General features: G+C 37.4%; 1 long non-coding RNA gene and 1 other non-coding gene across 2 annotated transcripts in view; both read right to left on the bottom strand.

Moving 5' to 3' along the window:
• The window catches only part of LOC128124643 (uncharacterized), a 181150-nt gene that overhangs the window by 5212 nt on the left and 159459 nt on the right, over window positions 1-16479 (bottom strand). The window lies entirely within an intron of this gene.
• Window positions 9441-9513, bottom strand: Trnak-cuu (transfer RNA lysine (anticodon CUU)). Its single transcript has one exon. It is a non-coding gene; the product is annotated as a tRNA-Lys (tRNA).

Below are 16479 nucleotides of genomic sequence, written 5' to 3'. Positions count from 1 at the left end.
GGGACATTTTAACAATGTCATTATTGCATACAAAGTAATGCACTTATTGGTCCACCTGCACAGGATGCTGAGGCAGGAGGATTATGTAATTTTAATATGTCATTCTGGACAACACAAAAGACCCTCCTTCAAAAAAGCAAAGCAAAGCAAAGGAAACTAAAGCAGAGAACATTTTAATTTTGGATATAGGTTCAAGAACATTCCTAGCTCACTAGGAGAATGGAATTCCAAGGACACTCTTGTTAATCTTCTTCTTTGTGTTGTTTCATAGCAAACCCACATGTTGGTCCACTTTATTCCATACCAAAGAAATCTGCATTTTTGTAGGTATGATAACCTACCCCCACTTTTTCTGCAGACCGTTGGGTTCTCCCTTCCTGGTCCTGAACATTGTACCACCTCTGGCCCTGTCACCTATGGTCTAGATCTTAGGTTCTCACTCTGTGCTCATGGTCTTTGAGTACTGGCACTCTCTCAGCCTCATTGCTGACCTATATTTCCCCACTGAACCCATAACATTCATCTGAATAAGATAAATTACCCATACTATTCATGTGCACAAGGTTGTGGATCCTTATCACAGTTCCTCAGAAAAGGTAATTGCACAGTGGGATATACTTATCACTACTCTTTAGTTAAAAGACACTTTTATGATGCCGTTTAAATAGCTTCATAAATTCTTTAAAACATTTTTCCATTTGCTTCTATCTCCAATTATATTTATAGTCTAATTCACCTTTTCTACTCATTGATGAGCAAACTCAACACATTTAGAGGTGTTAAGGTGGACTTTTGTTGGATAAGGGGAAATCTAACATTATCTGAGATAGAGTATTTTTGAACATGATTGAACAGAGTAAAACTAGAACCAACTGGACAAGATAACAGATACATGTCATTTGCTAAAATGGCATATTCAACATATTGCAACAAAATATTCTTTGTCCAATATCCCTTGGAGTTTTAGCAAATCTCAGTGAAATGTGTTGATCTTTGATTACGTTAAATACTCAATATGCCTTGGCTGCTATCCATCCCTGCTTCTTATGTCTAGAATACAGCCATACCAGACACCACCCAGAGATTGATTCTGAGACCTTTTTATTTTTCTATCTCCACTGTTAAGACTCTAGGCCAAGCCATCATTCTCAATGGCTATAATTTGTCTCTCAGTTTCTGTTATATTCCTTTGTGGTACTAAAAAAATACATGCTTAGAACCAGGTCCAGTGATTCATATTTCTAATCAACCCTAATAGCAAAGCTGAGGCAGGAAGATTGCAAGTCCAAAGAATTTCTAGGATACAGAGTGACTCCAAGTACAGCCTGGACAACCGAGTGAGACCCTGCCTCAAAATACGTAGTAAGACTAGGGCTGGGGATGCAGCTTATTGGCAGAGTGCCATCCTGGCAGCACTCTGTTTAATTTCAAGACTGAAGAGAAACTGTACTGAGATTGAGTAATAATTTACATTTGAATCTATAGGGTCAAGTTCTTGTTTTCATCTTTTAATGGTCTCTCACTTGTCATTTTGCTCCAGACATGCAGACATTTTACTTTCTCCTGAAGTATATCATTCATCTGTCTTTGGGGATATGGGGGTACAGGAGAGCTCATTTTTCTTGTTTTAACAAGCTTATATTTCTCTTCACATGGTTGTGTCAACCGATGAGTACTTAGCAACACCTCTGACCACCAAACCAACAGCTCCTAATTGTGACCCCAATATCTCATTTTTTTTACTTCCTTTATTTAAAGTTCTGGGGGAAGGTGAATGAGATGTTTTACCTTTGCTGTTGAATATGTGCTGTGTGGAGGAATATCTGTACTCAATATTAGTAAAAGTCAGAAGAAAAGTATGTGAAAAAACGGTGTTAGAGTAATGAATGCAAATACTATGAATGGAATTTTACCATCTGAGTAGATGTTTGTACAGGACAATCATCCCTATTACTGAGCAACAGTTAATGGGCTTGTGACTTTGAATCTTTACCTTGGTAGACTTTCTGGAAGATAGTATATCCTGTGATTCTGGGCTTTGACAGTATGTTGAAGAAGGTTTCCATTTTTCTATTATAATGATCTTAGTCTATTATTTCACTTTTCTCTGAATTCTAGTGTATAAAAAGGATTAATGGTAATTGCTTCTATCTCTAATAACTATTGAGTTGATTAAATATTGAATTGAATATAACAGAGATAAAGTGTTCAAGATTGAGTCTCTCAAAATATATACATAACCTTAATGCTCAGATTTATTACTTAGATTTGAACTGCATGAAATTTTTAGCTTACATTTCTAAACCATTCCCATCAATGGAACTATGTTACATGTAATGCTTATGTAGGACACATATAGTAGCTAACATAAGCCTTAATGAGGCAGTTTCAAGGTAAATTCTTCATCTCAGGTTTGCTATAGTGTTTCTCCCAGTTCCTCATTATCATTTCATCTTTACTATGAGTAAGTCACATGTATCTCATGTTGGCTTTCATGTAATATTTCTCAGACTCTTTCACAGAATCCTACACTGACTCCTCATATTGACATTATATTTACATACCTTAAATATAGATGAGAGTACCTTTGAGTGATTTTTTAACTAAGGCTGATTTGATGATGAATAAAATTATATTCCAGAATGCAAAAATCTGTGACCCTAAAAACAATTTTCCCAAGGCAAAAAAAATAAAAATAAAGATAAAGTTAAGACTGAGACAGAAGCCTAGCATGCACAGGAATTTCCATTCACCGGCTCCCCCCTCACAATAATGTCTAGTGTACTAATAAAAAATGCATATATATGTGTGCTGTGGGATGGTCTGTATGTCAAATGTGTTGCTGATTGGTCAATAAATAAATCACTGATTGGCCCGTGGCCAGGCAGGAAGTATAGGTGGGACAAGGAGGAGAAGAGAGCTGGGAAGTGGAAGGCTGAGTCAGAGAGACACTGCCAGCCGCCATCAGGACAAGGAAGATATAAAGTACCGGTAAGCCACAAGCCACGTGGCAAAGTATAGATTAATAGAAATGGATTAATTTAAGCTGTAAGAAAAGTGAGCAAGAAGCCTGCCACGGCCATACAGTTTGTAACCAATATAAGTCTCTGTGTTTATTTGGTTGGGTCTAAATGGCTGTGGGACTGGCGGGTGTCAGAGATTTGTCCTGACTGTGGGCCAGGCAGGAAAACTCTAGCTACCTATGTGTGTATCTATCTATCTATCTATCTATCTATCTATCTATCTATATATATATATATATATACATATGTATATATACACATATATATCTGTGTAATTAGTTATTTATTATTGTTGTATGATACAAATGTTAGGAAATGTTAATAATGAGAAAGACTCTACTTGCAGAGAATAGTCGCAGATATATTATATTTATCAATATGTGTTGACTTTACAGCTATACTCTGTTTTCCAAATACAGACCATATTAGAGAGGTGGGGTTGTGGTGGATATGAGTAAAATCTGCTGTTCAGATTGGTTTTGGGACTAAATTCCCATATAATTGCATCATTTAACAGTTTCATTTCAGTATTAAAAATAAAAGTGTTCCCAATTGTTCACATGTTTTCCTTTGCACAAAAGAAAAGAGAGCTCGTTAAATGATATTGAAAATGAGTAGAGGACCTGGGCTCCGCACCAAACACTGCAAACTCTGTGTGTGTGTGTGTGTGTGTGTGTGTGTGTGTGTGTGTAAAAAGCACAACAAACTCTTTTATTCATTCAGACACCAGATATAATTTTTACAAATCAATTAACATACACATGAAAGATACTTTGAAAAATATAAAATCATGATCTTCAAAAAGTCATTGTAGTCGGACATTTCTCTCCTGCCCTCCAGTTCCCAAATCACCACTTACAGCCCTATATAAATGCCCTGCTGATAGCTCAGGCTTGTTACTAGCTAACTCTTACATGTAAATTAACCCATATTTATTGTTTATACTCTGCCATGTGTCTCATGTCTTGTTACCTCATTTTCTTTGTGTCCTGCTTCCTCTCTGACTCCATCCTTATTCCTCCCAGAGTTCTCTGTGTGTGGCTGTCCTGCCTATACTTCCTGCCTGGATACCAACTTGTCAGCTTTTTATTAAACAATGAGAGCAATACATATTTACAATGTACAAAGATTGTTCCATAACAGGTTGTGGTTGGCTATTAGAGAAATAAAATACTTGTTTGTTACTAAAGCATATTAACTTTTTAAATTGAACTCAGGACTATATTTGATCCTGAGGATGTATATTAATATTAAGAAAAAATATTGTTAGCAAAATGCTTTTCCTCTGCATGCCATTTTATTAAATTTTAGATTGCACAGCATTTAAGTATGTGTATATCACACACTTTTAGAAGATCTTAATTGTTTTATAATTGATTTGCATTTTATTTATGTGTGTATATGTGTATGTATAAGATGTATGAATGATGTGTGTGTGTTTGTGTGTGTGTGTGTGTATGTGTGTGTGTGTGTGTGTGTGTGTGTGTGTGTGTGTGTGTGTGTGCGCGTGTGTTTGTAAGTGTGCATACACCATGTGGAGGTCCATATGTGGAGGTCAGAGGATAAAATTTTGGGAATGGATTCTCTCCTTCCACCAGGGGATCTGAAACTTCAACTTAGGACTTAGGTTTGTGGGACAAAGATTGTTTTGACCTGCAGAGCCATCTCCAATATCCTAGTTTATTTGTTAGATTATTAAACAGTTTTTGTAGGAAGGCCTTACTGGCTGGTCAGAGATTGCAAAAGCTCAATGATATGGGGAAACACCCCATCACTCCCCAGAGAAACTTCCTGCTCTCCACCTGCCCTTATCTAGAGAATGTCCCTGGACCCAGATGATTGACCTTATCTGAAAGCTGTCTCTAATCCAGATGCCTGATTTATCTTTAGTCTGACCCTTGGAACAGATTCCTGCTAGAAGCCTCCCCTGCTGCACATATGATAACTAAGATTGTGCTAGGAGCCTTATGATAGACCATGTCACTTAATACAAATTAGGGTTAGTCTCTAGGTCCCCCAATATTATATATTCCTTGTACTCTGAAATGAAGTTGAGCTGATTTACCAAAGTCTGTCTTCTGGAGGGCTGTCTCCATCATACCCACACCCTCATAGATCAATGCAGCCAACAATCCCCAGGAAGTAGCAGAACCATATACTTTTCTTAGAAATTAAAGATCTTCATAAAAGTAGAAAACTTTGCTGTGTGAATATCTGATTCTGGTTTTTTTTTTTTTTTTTTTTTTTTGGTTTTTCGAGACAGGGTTTCTCTGTGTAGCTTTGAGCCTTTCCTGGAACTCACTTGGTAGTCCAGGCTGGCCTCGAACTCACAGAGATCCACCTGGCTCTGCCTCCCGAGTGCTGGGATTAAAGGCGTGCGCCACCACCGCCCGGCCTTGATTCTGTTTTTTAACAGAATTTTATATCATTAGAGTTAAGAGTTTATGTGACTGTACATAGGTTGTAAATGTCTATAATAGTCCATAATAAATCAAATTAACTCAAAAGATATGATATTTATCTATATTAACTATGTCTAATTATATAAATTCAATTTTAACAAGTATCACCATTTTATAGAGATGTCATCTGAAATATGCTGAACTCTTTAATTAAGAAAAGGACGAACCATATAAACCCAAACAAATTAGCATTTTATAGCTTAGCTCTGGTTGTGAATTTAATTTAAATTTAAAGCTCTCATTGCTGCAGTTAGAGAGGTTCTGGAAAGGGAACTTCTGCCATCTGAAGTATAGGTGTGTCAGCATCGAGACATGAATAGACTGAACTGCATTGGCAAATGTGAATGCTTATTACATTAACTGGGAAGAAAAGATTTGCCGAGCCATTTGGTCTAGTTTAATGTTGCTCCAGTGAACATACAGTTGCTGGAAGTTAAAACAAGGGTAGTATCTGAAGTAATAACATTGCACTGTTTTAAAATGATGAACAAAGTTTGGGGTGTGATTGCTTCCTGAAAATTTTCTCTACATTGTGAAGGTCATTTATGCTGCTGAGTGATTCTTCAAACCATCCCTCCTCACATCTCAATGATCCTCCAGCCACAGCTCATTGCTCATGAATTTCCCACCATCTATTCCCTGTAACCTGCTTTTTGATAACACTTAATAACCCATTAAATATAGTTAACATCCTGATCTTCAGTAGAATTTCATGCTACATAGTGTTGATCTTCCTTCTGTTCCCCCTGAGTTGGTTCTAGTTGAAAAAATTTTAAAAATTGAATTTAATATGAAGAAATTTAAGAATTTTGTTTGTACCAAATGCAGTATCTTCAGGTTTAAAAACTCTGGAATTTTATTGAATTCTAGATGCTTCTGTGAAAATTATTGATCTTAGTAGATTAAAAATAAAAATTCAGGAAATACTATACCCTATTACAGTGTTTAATTCATGTCTAAAACATTCACACAGTGACAGAAGTAAACAATAATCACAATACTGTTCAAATCATGCTGAGTTGATGAAATTACTGCTTCCCTCCATGCTTCAGTTTCTGTCAATTTAGAATAAATTAGAAAAAAAAAATGCTTCCTGTACTCTCATGTGTCTCTTAGTATATACAAGTAAAAACATTAAAATAATTAGTATTAATCAAAAATTTCCACTTATGGTCAGTAAGAGTCATCTTAATTGCTTAAGTCAGTAATTTATATGAATAATATTTCAAAATAGAATTGTAGATCTCAAAATGACCTTTAGTGTTTCAAGGATACACTTATTAATTATGGGCAATGAGTGTAGATATATATCTTATTTTTCTCATATTGGGGCTGCGCACATACCTGCTAAGTAGCTATTTAAAGGAGGCTTAATGTTGCCCATGACTTGAGAGCAGATAATACATCATGACAAGAAAGCATGGAAGTTATAGTTTCATGGTTTTGGTGAGAGTATGTGACAGATGCTATGCATATCTGAACCAAAAAAACAGACTCAATAGGCAACAGGGCATTTATAAACTTGAAGTTCACCTCCACTCAGCTAGTCCCTACAGTAAAGCTCTACTTCATAAAAAATTTCATAGCCTTCCAAAATAGCACCACAAAGAGGTGAAAAATGCAGAATCCTGTGGGAGATACTTTATAATCAAGTTATCACAATAGATGGTGGTTTGAAGCTTTTAAAAAGTTAGACTGCTGAGAGTAGAGAGCCAGCAGCATTTTTCCTCATGTATGGAGCACCTAGTTTTTGAAGATGAATCAATGAGTAGACATGTTTTACTTTTCATTAGAAAGAGAGTCTTAATCTAGACTAGTTGGAATAGGGATCTATCACAGTGTTCAAGAATGCAAGTCAAGCCATATAGCATAAGAGTGAGATATTTCTTGCTCTTACAAGCACATTGGAAGCAGAAACTGGGAGTCTATTAGCAACAGCCCTCCTGTCTTTGGCAAACCTCTCTTCCTCCTTGATTTTCCATTTGCATTTATTGTTCTAAGAATTAGTTTCTCTGAAAGAGTCAAAAAGCATTGCCACCATGACTCACAAAATTCATCCAAATTTCAGTGCAGACTACATGATTGTTTCTTAATAAAAGTACTGTATAGTTGCAGGATTAGTTGCCCATCTACCTTGTCAATTGACTTATGACAAATGGAGTCAGAATCATGTGCTAAAATGAGATTGCTTGTAGATTTATGCATTTCTCTATAAAGTAGATAATTCTGAAAAAAGACAAAGCATCTTGAAAAAGAATAAATAAAACATTCAGCCAGAACAGCAGAAAGGCTGAAGAAATAATGTTGAGTAACAATCTTTTTAGATAACAATTCCTTTCTCACTTTCTCTCCATTGTTTCTGGAAGCCAACTTTACCTAATGGACGCATTTATAGAGGGACAAAAATACTCATAACTCTTGTTAATGAACTATTCTAACATGCCAAAAACTGTGTTAATTACTTTACATGCAGCCAATAATGCTAAGCATGTAATTATTTTATTGCCTGTTTTAATCCAGAGTGGTGATAGCTGAGCTACATAAAACATTTTATTGTACTGTGAGTGTTCACAGAAGGAAATAAGGCTAAGCTAAGAGACAAACAGGAGTGTTTATTGCATTTGAAACCCTCAGTAACCCTGTCCCACGGTACTCTAGATGATTTATCTGACACTGAGCACTATTAATTTATTTTTCATGTCCCACAGATGGGGAAACACAGAATAAATTTAGACTTGGGTGCACGTGATAGAGAAATTCTTGCTCTGTTACAGAGATGGTGTTCTGAAGCTGGTGTGAATGTGATGCCCGTGAATTCAAATACACAGCTGGTTCTGGCATAGACAGAGACACAAGCACTGGTGTGTGGACTAGAAATCAGGCACTTTCTCCTGCCAATCATCTTTATCTGCAGAAATAAAAAGAAGTGATGAGTGAGCCCAGCTTTCCCATAAGCTTCCACAGAGTGCCAAGTCAGTTTAGCTTTTGTTGATAACAATGACATAAAATTTTAAATCCACACTTTCTTCACATTCATCTGTATGAGATGAAGTCGGGGTATTGTAAAGTGGAGCTATGCAGACCGTCTTTTGAGATTTACAGTTGTGAGATGTCTATGGGAAGAAAGTCTTATGTCTTCTTTTAGAAGAAATGGAGATTCATTCTAGCACCACTTCAGGAAGCAAGGAAGGAAAAACTGCTTTAAAATGCCCATCAGTTTGGGGTTCCTAAGAACAAATGTGGGAAATCCATCTTCCCATTAGTGAGCTTTGTATGATGACAGGTGATTATCCTGTCTGAAGTGTGAACTTTATTTTCTGTGAAATGGCTCACTTGCTAATTACATGGCACAGCTTATGTATTTTTAGAGTTTTCTTTATTCTCTACTATGTATTTTGCAGAGAAAAGTTCTGATATAAATTCTTAAGAGTGTTTAGTAAGTCTCTTTGTCACATCTTGGTGTCTTGGTCAATGATGATTACTAAATCATCATTGAGAAATAATCATTTAATTAATCAACTTCAGTCATTCAATGGTCAATAAGACATGACAACTCCAAATCCCCACAAAACATATCAATTCCAAGATGATGATGAATCCATACATCCAAACTGTCGTTTACTCTTGAATAAAATGAAGCCTAATGTAGTGGGTAGCCATTCCAGCTTTGATCTGGAAATTCCAACCCCCATTGAGACTTCGGCAACTGTCACGCCTACAAGGCAGGGCCAAGGGAGGCGCCTGGAGACCCAAGATCTGGATTGACCAGCGCTCTCTGTTCTGGGACCCTGGACGGTGGAGGTAGGCCAAGCAGAGCTCCAGAGAACACCGCTGGACTGTGATACACCTTCCCCAGACCCCGCAACCTACCTATCCCTTAATTTGTAAGTTACACCATTAAATAAATCTCCTTTTAACTACGTGGAGTGGTCTTAATAATTTCACCAATATCTGGTGCCCAACGTGGGGCTCAAACCCACGACCCTGAGATTAAGAGTCTCATGCTCTACCGACTGAGCTAGCCGGGCCCACAGGCCAAGCAGTCATAGAAAGATCCAATCGAACTTTAAAGGATATGCAAAATAAACAGCAACAGGTAACTATGACTCCTAGAAATAGATTGCATAGTGCTTTATTAACCTTGAATTTTCTCAATGCTGATGAGAAAGGAACAACAGCTGTGGAGAGACATTGGACGACAGACAAAACTCCTGAGCTAAACCAACCGGTTTATTTCTGGGATGTGCTGACCTCAGAATGGAAACCTGGATATGTTCTACGTTGGGGAAGGGGTTTTGCCTTTGTTTCTGCAGGAGAAGAAAAGCTATGGATACCAACAAAATTAATAAAAATTCGATTCAAACAGGAAAAACCCCTTAAGGAGAAGTAAAAGATCATCCACCAATGTGACATCTCTACAAATTGTAAGAAAAATGTAACAATCAAAGGTTGGGGTAGGGTTCTGTTTTCATCTTTCCAGGATAATGGAAATACCCATCTTCCAAAAATCTTAAGGCCTTGGATATCCGGATGTTTACAGCAGAAAGAAAGAATCTATTGGTACTAATCTACACACGGTAAAATCTCACTGTCAAACATCTATCTCTCTATCAATCTAGAAAAGTTGTGGTTCCAATTCAATTATAAGCCAAGCTGGCTTTGGAGATGGAATTGGCTCACTCCTCTAAACCCAAGCATATTGCTAAAAGAAAAGTTTGAGAGATTCTTCAGTCCCATATCAGAAGAGCCCTCTGGTGTGGGACAGAAGGAAACCAATAAAAAGGGACCATTGTCTTCTAGATTCTAATTCTCTCCATGCTTACTCTTGATTTCTCAGAATCCTTTCTTACGTGCTATGTCCTCTTTAAATCCAAACCTTCCATTTTGATAACAAATAAGTTTTTCCAATAGCAATCTCGGAAGTCTCCAGAAGGAAGATGGGGCCCCAACAACAGCAACTCTACCCAATCCAGAATGATGCCATGGTAATCATCATCATACTACACTTCTTGCCAGAATTTCAGACAATCTTACCCATTACTCTAAGACTTGCTGCAGAACCTACAGTTAGTCTAACTGAGATTTAACTATCTGAGCTTTCTCACAGTACCCAACAGAGATAACATCACCCCCTAAACAACAGGAAGCAATTCTAAGAAAACGACGTCCCTTCTCCCTTAGGTTTCATAATTCTCAGGGTTATGGATAATGGTTATAGGGTTGGGGGTGGAAGAAAATATTAGACTCAGTATTCTAAAAAAAAGAGAAAAAAGGGAAAAGAAGAAATGGAATGGATAGGTATAAGATATTATGGTAGATTATTGTATATACTAGTAAACAAATTTAGTAAATAGCAGCCTTAGATAATTTGCACTGTAATTTGCAACTGTTATGGATTCTTATATGTTGATACAAATGTAAACTATTTTTATATTCCTGTTTAAGATAATTTGTATATTGATACAAATACAGAACTATATTTGTTAATAATATACATATATTTCTACTCTTATTTGAAATATTTGTATATTGATACAAATGCAAATTTATATCTGTCATACTCTATGTATATTCTACTTCTGTTTAGGATATTTGGTATATTGATATATATTTAAGATTATTGTCATATTGCATATCGCACTATATATTCCTACCTCTGTTATAAATATCTTGTGTATTGTCACAATTTTGAAGTCATCATTCTTTATCATACATTTGATTATAGCCTGTTTACCTTGTTTATGTGAAGCCTTATTGCTTAGGTTATTTCGGTAGATAAGACTTATAGATTTATAGTCACCTATGCTTGTCATCTCTATAGTTACGTTAGTTAGGTTATCCAGATTTATGGATACATAGGTCAGATGGATAGGTAATCTTCAAACACTTCATAGACCTAGAGAATATGGCATTTAAATAACAGAATTTTGTTGATGTGAGACACAATTGCTCCTGGCTGCACCAATTTGATCCCGAGAGAATGTTGGGCTTCTAAGACATTTGGAAGTTTGTCTTCTTGGCAGAAAATGGCCTACTGGTCTAAGAACTGCCCTTGCCTCGACGGCTGACAGTACAAATGCAATGCTGTCCTTTCAGGACAAGTGGGACACAAGGAAAGCGACCACTGTACTCTGCCAAGACAGGGTAAGATGGTCTTTCAGAATTCCTGCTTCTGAAAATGGTCTGTCAGATACTCTAGGCCTGTAGCCAATTTGAATGCATCAACAATGCTGAGAAACATTATGTGACTGTCCAGGCTGCCAGCTGTCTCGGTCTACTCATGCAAGATTCCCAAAAGCTGCTTGCATCCATCTACCATTTCTCAGGTACCATTATATTCCTTCTCAGGTCTTTGATGGAATTGAAGACTAGCAGTTATAGTTACAACTTAGTAGATAGAACATATTAAGTATTAGATTCAGGTTCTTTAGGATAGGACACCTTTTGGAATGATCTTTGTAACATGCCATTTACCTATGCTCTATACTTCTCTGGATTTTAGTATGTGTTTCTTGCTTGATATTGTTTGCATTTGTTGTAGTTCCATCTTATCTAGGTCATTATCCCTCATTATTCCTGGACAATATTTGATAACCATTCCTTTGTATATAGTCTTGTTAGAACTTTCTTATTTAGACAAAAAGGGGGAGATGTAGTGGGTAGCCATTCCAGCTTTGATCTGGAAGTTCCAACCCCCATTGACACTTCGGCAACTGTCACGCCTACAAGGCAGGGCCAAGGGAGGCACCTGGAGACCTGAGATCTGGATCGGCCAGCGCTCTCTTTTCCGGGACCCTGGACAGTGGAGGTGGGCCAAGCAGAGCTCCAGAGAACATCGCTGGACTGTGATACACCTTCCCCAGACCCTGCGACCTACCTATCCCTTAATTTGTAAGTTACACCATTAAATAAATCTCCTTTTAACTACATGGAGTGACCTTAATAATTTCACCAATAGCCTAAACATAGAAGTCCTTTCTTAACTTAGTTCTTTATCCACTGGTATTCCATGGCATTTTAAATATATGCCATTCCCTGTGGATTTGAATCACATGCACAGCAAAATGCATACAGGAATCCTGGAAATTCCTTGAGCTGGGAATGGCAGGAAAAGCGTAGAAATGTGCATCTCATCTCACCAGGTGGTGGTGGCACTTTAATCCCAGCACTCAGGAGGCAGAGGTGCCTGGATCTCTGTGATTTCAAGGGCAGGCTGGGCTACAGAGTGAGTTCCAGGAAAGGCTCCAAAGCTACACAGAGAAAACCTGTCTCAAAAATCAAAAAAACAAAAAACAAAAAAACAAAAAAAAGAAAGTGCATCTCAGAATGAAGATTTTCTGCTTGTACCTCATTTACATATTCTCTCTCTGTCTCTCTCTCTCCTACCTCCCCCTCACTCCCTTTGTCTTTCTCTTTATCTCTTTCTTGTGCTCCCCTTGCTCCCCTCTTCTCTCTTTTTCCTCCCATTGATACTGAAGATTTTTTTGAAAAAAAAAAAAAACACAATGTAAACATACTTTAAAATACAAAGCAGAACTCTGGCTATTTATAAAACAGGAATGCACAAATAAAGAAATTTATCACAATTTCTGAGCAGCAATGCACAGCCTCAGTATTTGGTGACTACTGGTTCAGCATGGTTAGTTATCCTCTGTTCGGCTCTGTCTATCTGTAAGTTTGGAGTAACCACTGGGCGATTAGACGTTACAATATAGATAGTGCATCATACTCTACACTTCTAGTCACTCTTTTATGTTCTCCGTGGCTCAAACCTTCATATATTTTGGTCTTCTGGGCTTATTGTGTCACAGTTCTGAACTACTGTGAAGAAGAGACAAACCTTAGAGTTCCTTGTGGGAAATCATGAACAGAAGGCAGACATTCTCTGGAATGAGCAATGGAGGTGGGAGACGTGAAGTACTTCGGCCTGTGTCTAGATCATTTCCGTGCATATTCATTCTTTTCTACAGCCTGGAGCACTTCAGCCTTACATGGTTTCAGGTAAGATCTTGATTAACTACTTTTCCAAATTTGTGTTACATAAGTAATATTGCTATCCCAAGTTACAAGAATTGTAACAACTGTATATTAAAAATGGCACTATGCTTTCACCTTAGACATTATATATTTCTCTGCTTACTGTAATAAGACATGAATGGTAGCTATTCCAACTTACAGAGGAAAAAAAAAACAGGTGAACCATTGGTGTGAAAGTCTGAAAATATGTTTTAAAGCTCTTGACTAAGCACTAAAAGCCAGGTTACTTTCTTTGTCTGTGCGTTCCTGTTTTATAAATAGCCACATGCAAGTTTTATATTAAGAAGTAATTTGTTCCCCTTAATTTCTCTTCAAAAATATTCAGTATCAACAGGAGAGAGAGAGGGGGGGGGGAGGGAGGGAAGGAGGGAGAGAGGGAGAGAGAGAGAGAATATGAATAAGATAAAAGCAGTAAAAGCAATGAGCTGGAGAGATTTCTCAGCAGTTAAAATAGGTAAAGCAAAGAATAACCAGACTACAAACCACAGCTCCAGAGAAGCTAACTAACAAGGAAGACTCTAAGAAAGACACATGGATCACCCTGGGAAGGGGAAATAGATGAGATCTCCATGAGTAAACTGAGGTTGGAGGACAATGGAGGGTAGGGGATGGAGAATGAGATCATAAGGGAACAGGATGGTTGAGCTGGAACAGGGATGGAGCAGGAGAGCAATGAAAGAGATACCATGATAAAGGGAGACATCATGGGGATATGGAGAAACCGGGTGCTAGGGAAGTTCCCAGGAATCCACAAGGATGACCCCAGCTTAGACTACTTCGACTACTCTCCACTAGCAATAGTGGAGAGGGTGCCTGTACTGACTTACCCCAGTAATTAGACTGGTAAATACCCTAACTGTAATCAAAGAGCCCTCATCCAGTAACTGATGGAAGCAGATCCAGCAATCCACAGCTAAGCAACAGGTAGAGCTCCAGGAGTCCAATCGATGAGAGAGAGAAGGGATTCCATGAGCAAGGGACACAGAGATCATGATGGGAAATCTAACAGAGATGGCCAACCAAACTAGTGGAAACTCATGAACTGTGGACCAATAGCTGTGGAGCTCCCATGGGACTGGAATAGGCCCTCTGCATAAGTGAGACAGTTGTGTAGCTGGATCTACTTAAGGGGCCCCTGGCAGTAGGATCAGTATCCTTCCCTGGTGCATGAGCTGGCTTTTTGGAGCTTGATACCTATGATGGGACACCTCTCACAGCCTTGAGGCAGGGGGAGGAGCTTGGATCTGCCCCTACTGAATTGTACTAGGCTCTGCTGACTCCCCATGGGAGGCCTTAACTTGTTGTAGGAGGGAATTGGGGGTGGATTATGGGGGGAAAGCTGGAGAGGCAGGAGGAGAGAAGAGGGGGATCTGTGATTGGTATGTAAAATGAATAAAAAATATTCTTAATAAAAAAAATTAAAAAAAGCTCTTGTTTCTCTTGCAGAGGACCTGGGTTCGGTTCTCAGCACACACATGGTAGCTTACAACTATCTATAATTCTAGCTCCAAGAAATTCCACACCTTGCCATGGCCTATGGGGTAACTGCTCATTCTTACACATCTGTAAATAAGAATAAAAAAAAATAAGCATTTAATTTACCTTATTAAAGAACCACCTGTAAACTGTATTTAAGATATTTAGTCATTTTATTAAATTCTTTTATATAATAAGATATATATATAATGGTTGTCATATTGAAAGTAACTTTCTCTAGGAACCTGCATTTTAGGCACAAATACCAGTACATACACATAAAATACATCATTCTGGAAGAATTCTTACTTAGGTCATTTTGGAATGTCTCAAGTGCTTATTAAGCTAGACTGCATTGTGTAAATTCAACTTTGTGGGTTTTTTCACTTTTATACAGTCATCTGAAGCTACTTTCAATATATTATTTTCATAAAATTTCAAAAGTATTTCCATATGATTATAAAGATTGATTTCTAGGTTAATTCAATGCTCCTGAACTCTAATAAATGGAAATATGCTAATGCCCTTTAGTTCTGTATAAACAGGTATACTTTTGGAAATATAGTTTCTGAGACTTTGCATTATTATAGTTTATGAGATTGTGATTTCCCTGCTGATATTTCAGCTCTGCAGAATGATTTGACAGTAGGATTCTAATATATTTCTTTGGAATCTCATTTCTATCCTTTTATGTTAATAGGATAGTCACTGTGGTCTTCTTAGACTATTTCATACAGTGTAATTTAGTATTTTCTGAAATAAAATACACAGTGGAGTATGCAGCTCAGTAGGAGGAGTACTTGCCCAGTATGTGTAAGACCCTGAATTTATTAGGAAAATTGTCAGAAAAAAATTACAAAATGTTTGAAACACCCACGGCTCTGTTGTATAGTAGATTTTTTTTCTTTGTTTTTGTTGATATATGGTCTCACCATGAAACCCAGATTGGCCACAAAATTCTGATGCATCTGCCTCCTCCTCTTGAGTAAAGGGGGATTATAGACATCTGCAACTATACAAAGCAGTAAATTTTTCATAATGTTGCAATGGAAAAAATGAATAAATCAAAATTCCTTAGACATTCCTTCTTCAACCACAGTGTTTACAGAATGGGCTTTGGAAAACTCAGTTTGATATTTGATATAACTTATCCACTAGCTATTACCCACACGGGACAAACTATCTGAAGATTGGATGGCACAAGGATAAATGCTAAGGTATAATGATAATAAATTTAATCTGAAAACCGAAGAGATATAAGGAATTTAGTGGGCCATGTACTAGTTAAGTAAAGTAGAACAAAAGAACCAAAGTCAAACTAACCCGTTTCTTAATTTTGTGTATTTCTGCAATGTTGAGACTGAATCCACAGCTTAGCTTGCATTGAGAATTCATAGTTTCTGAAATTCTATCTCAGAAAGAAAAAAATGAAATAAGAAAGAAAAAATGGAAGTAAGCAAGGAAGGAAGACAAACTGCCTT

Source organism: Peromyscus californicus, unplaced genomic scaffold (assembly GCF_007827085.1).
Source record: "Peromyscus californicus insignis strain IS unplaced genomic scaffold, ASM782708v3 Scaffold_4__1_contigs__length_199733344, whole genome shotgun sequence".
In the NCBI taxonomy this organism is placed as follows: domain Eukaryota; kingdom Metazoa; phylum Chordata; class Mammalia; order Rodentia; family Cricetidae; genus Peromyscus; species Peromyscus californicus.
This window is presented reverse-complemented; position numbering and strand designations above follow the sequence as displayed.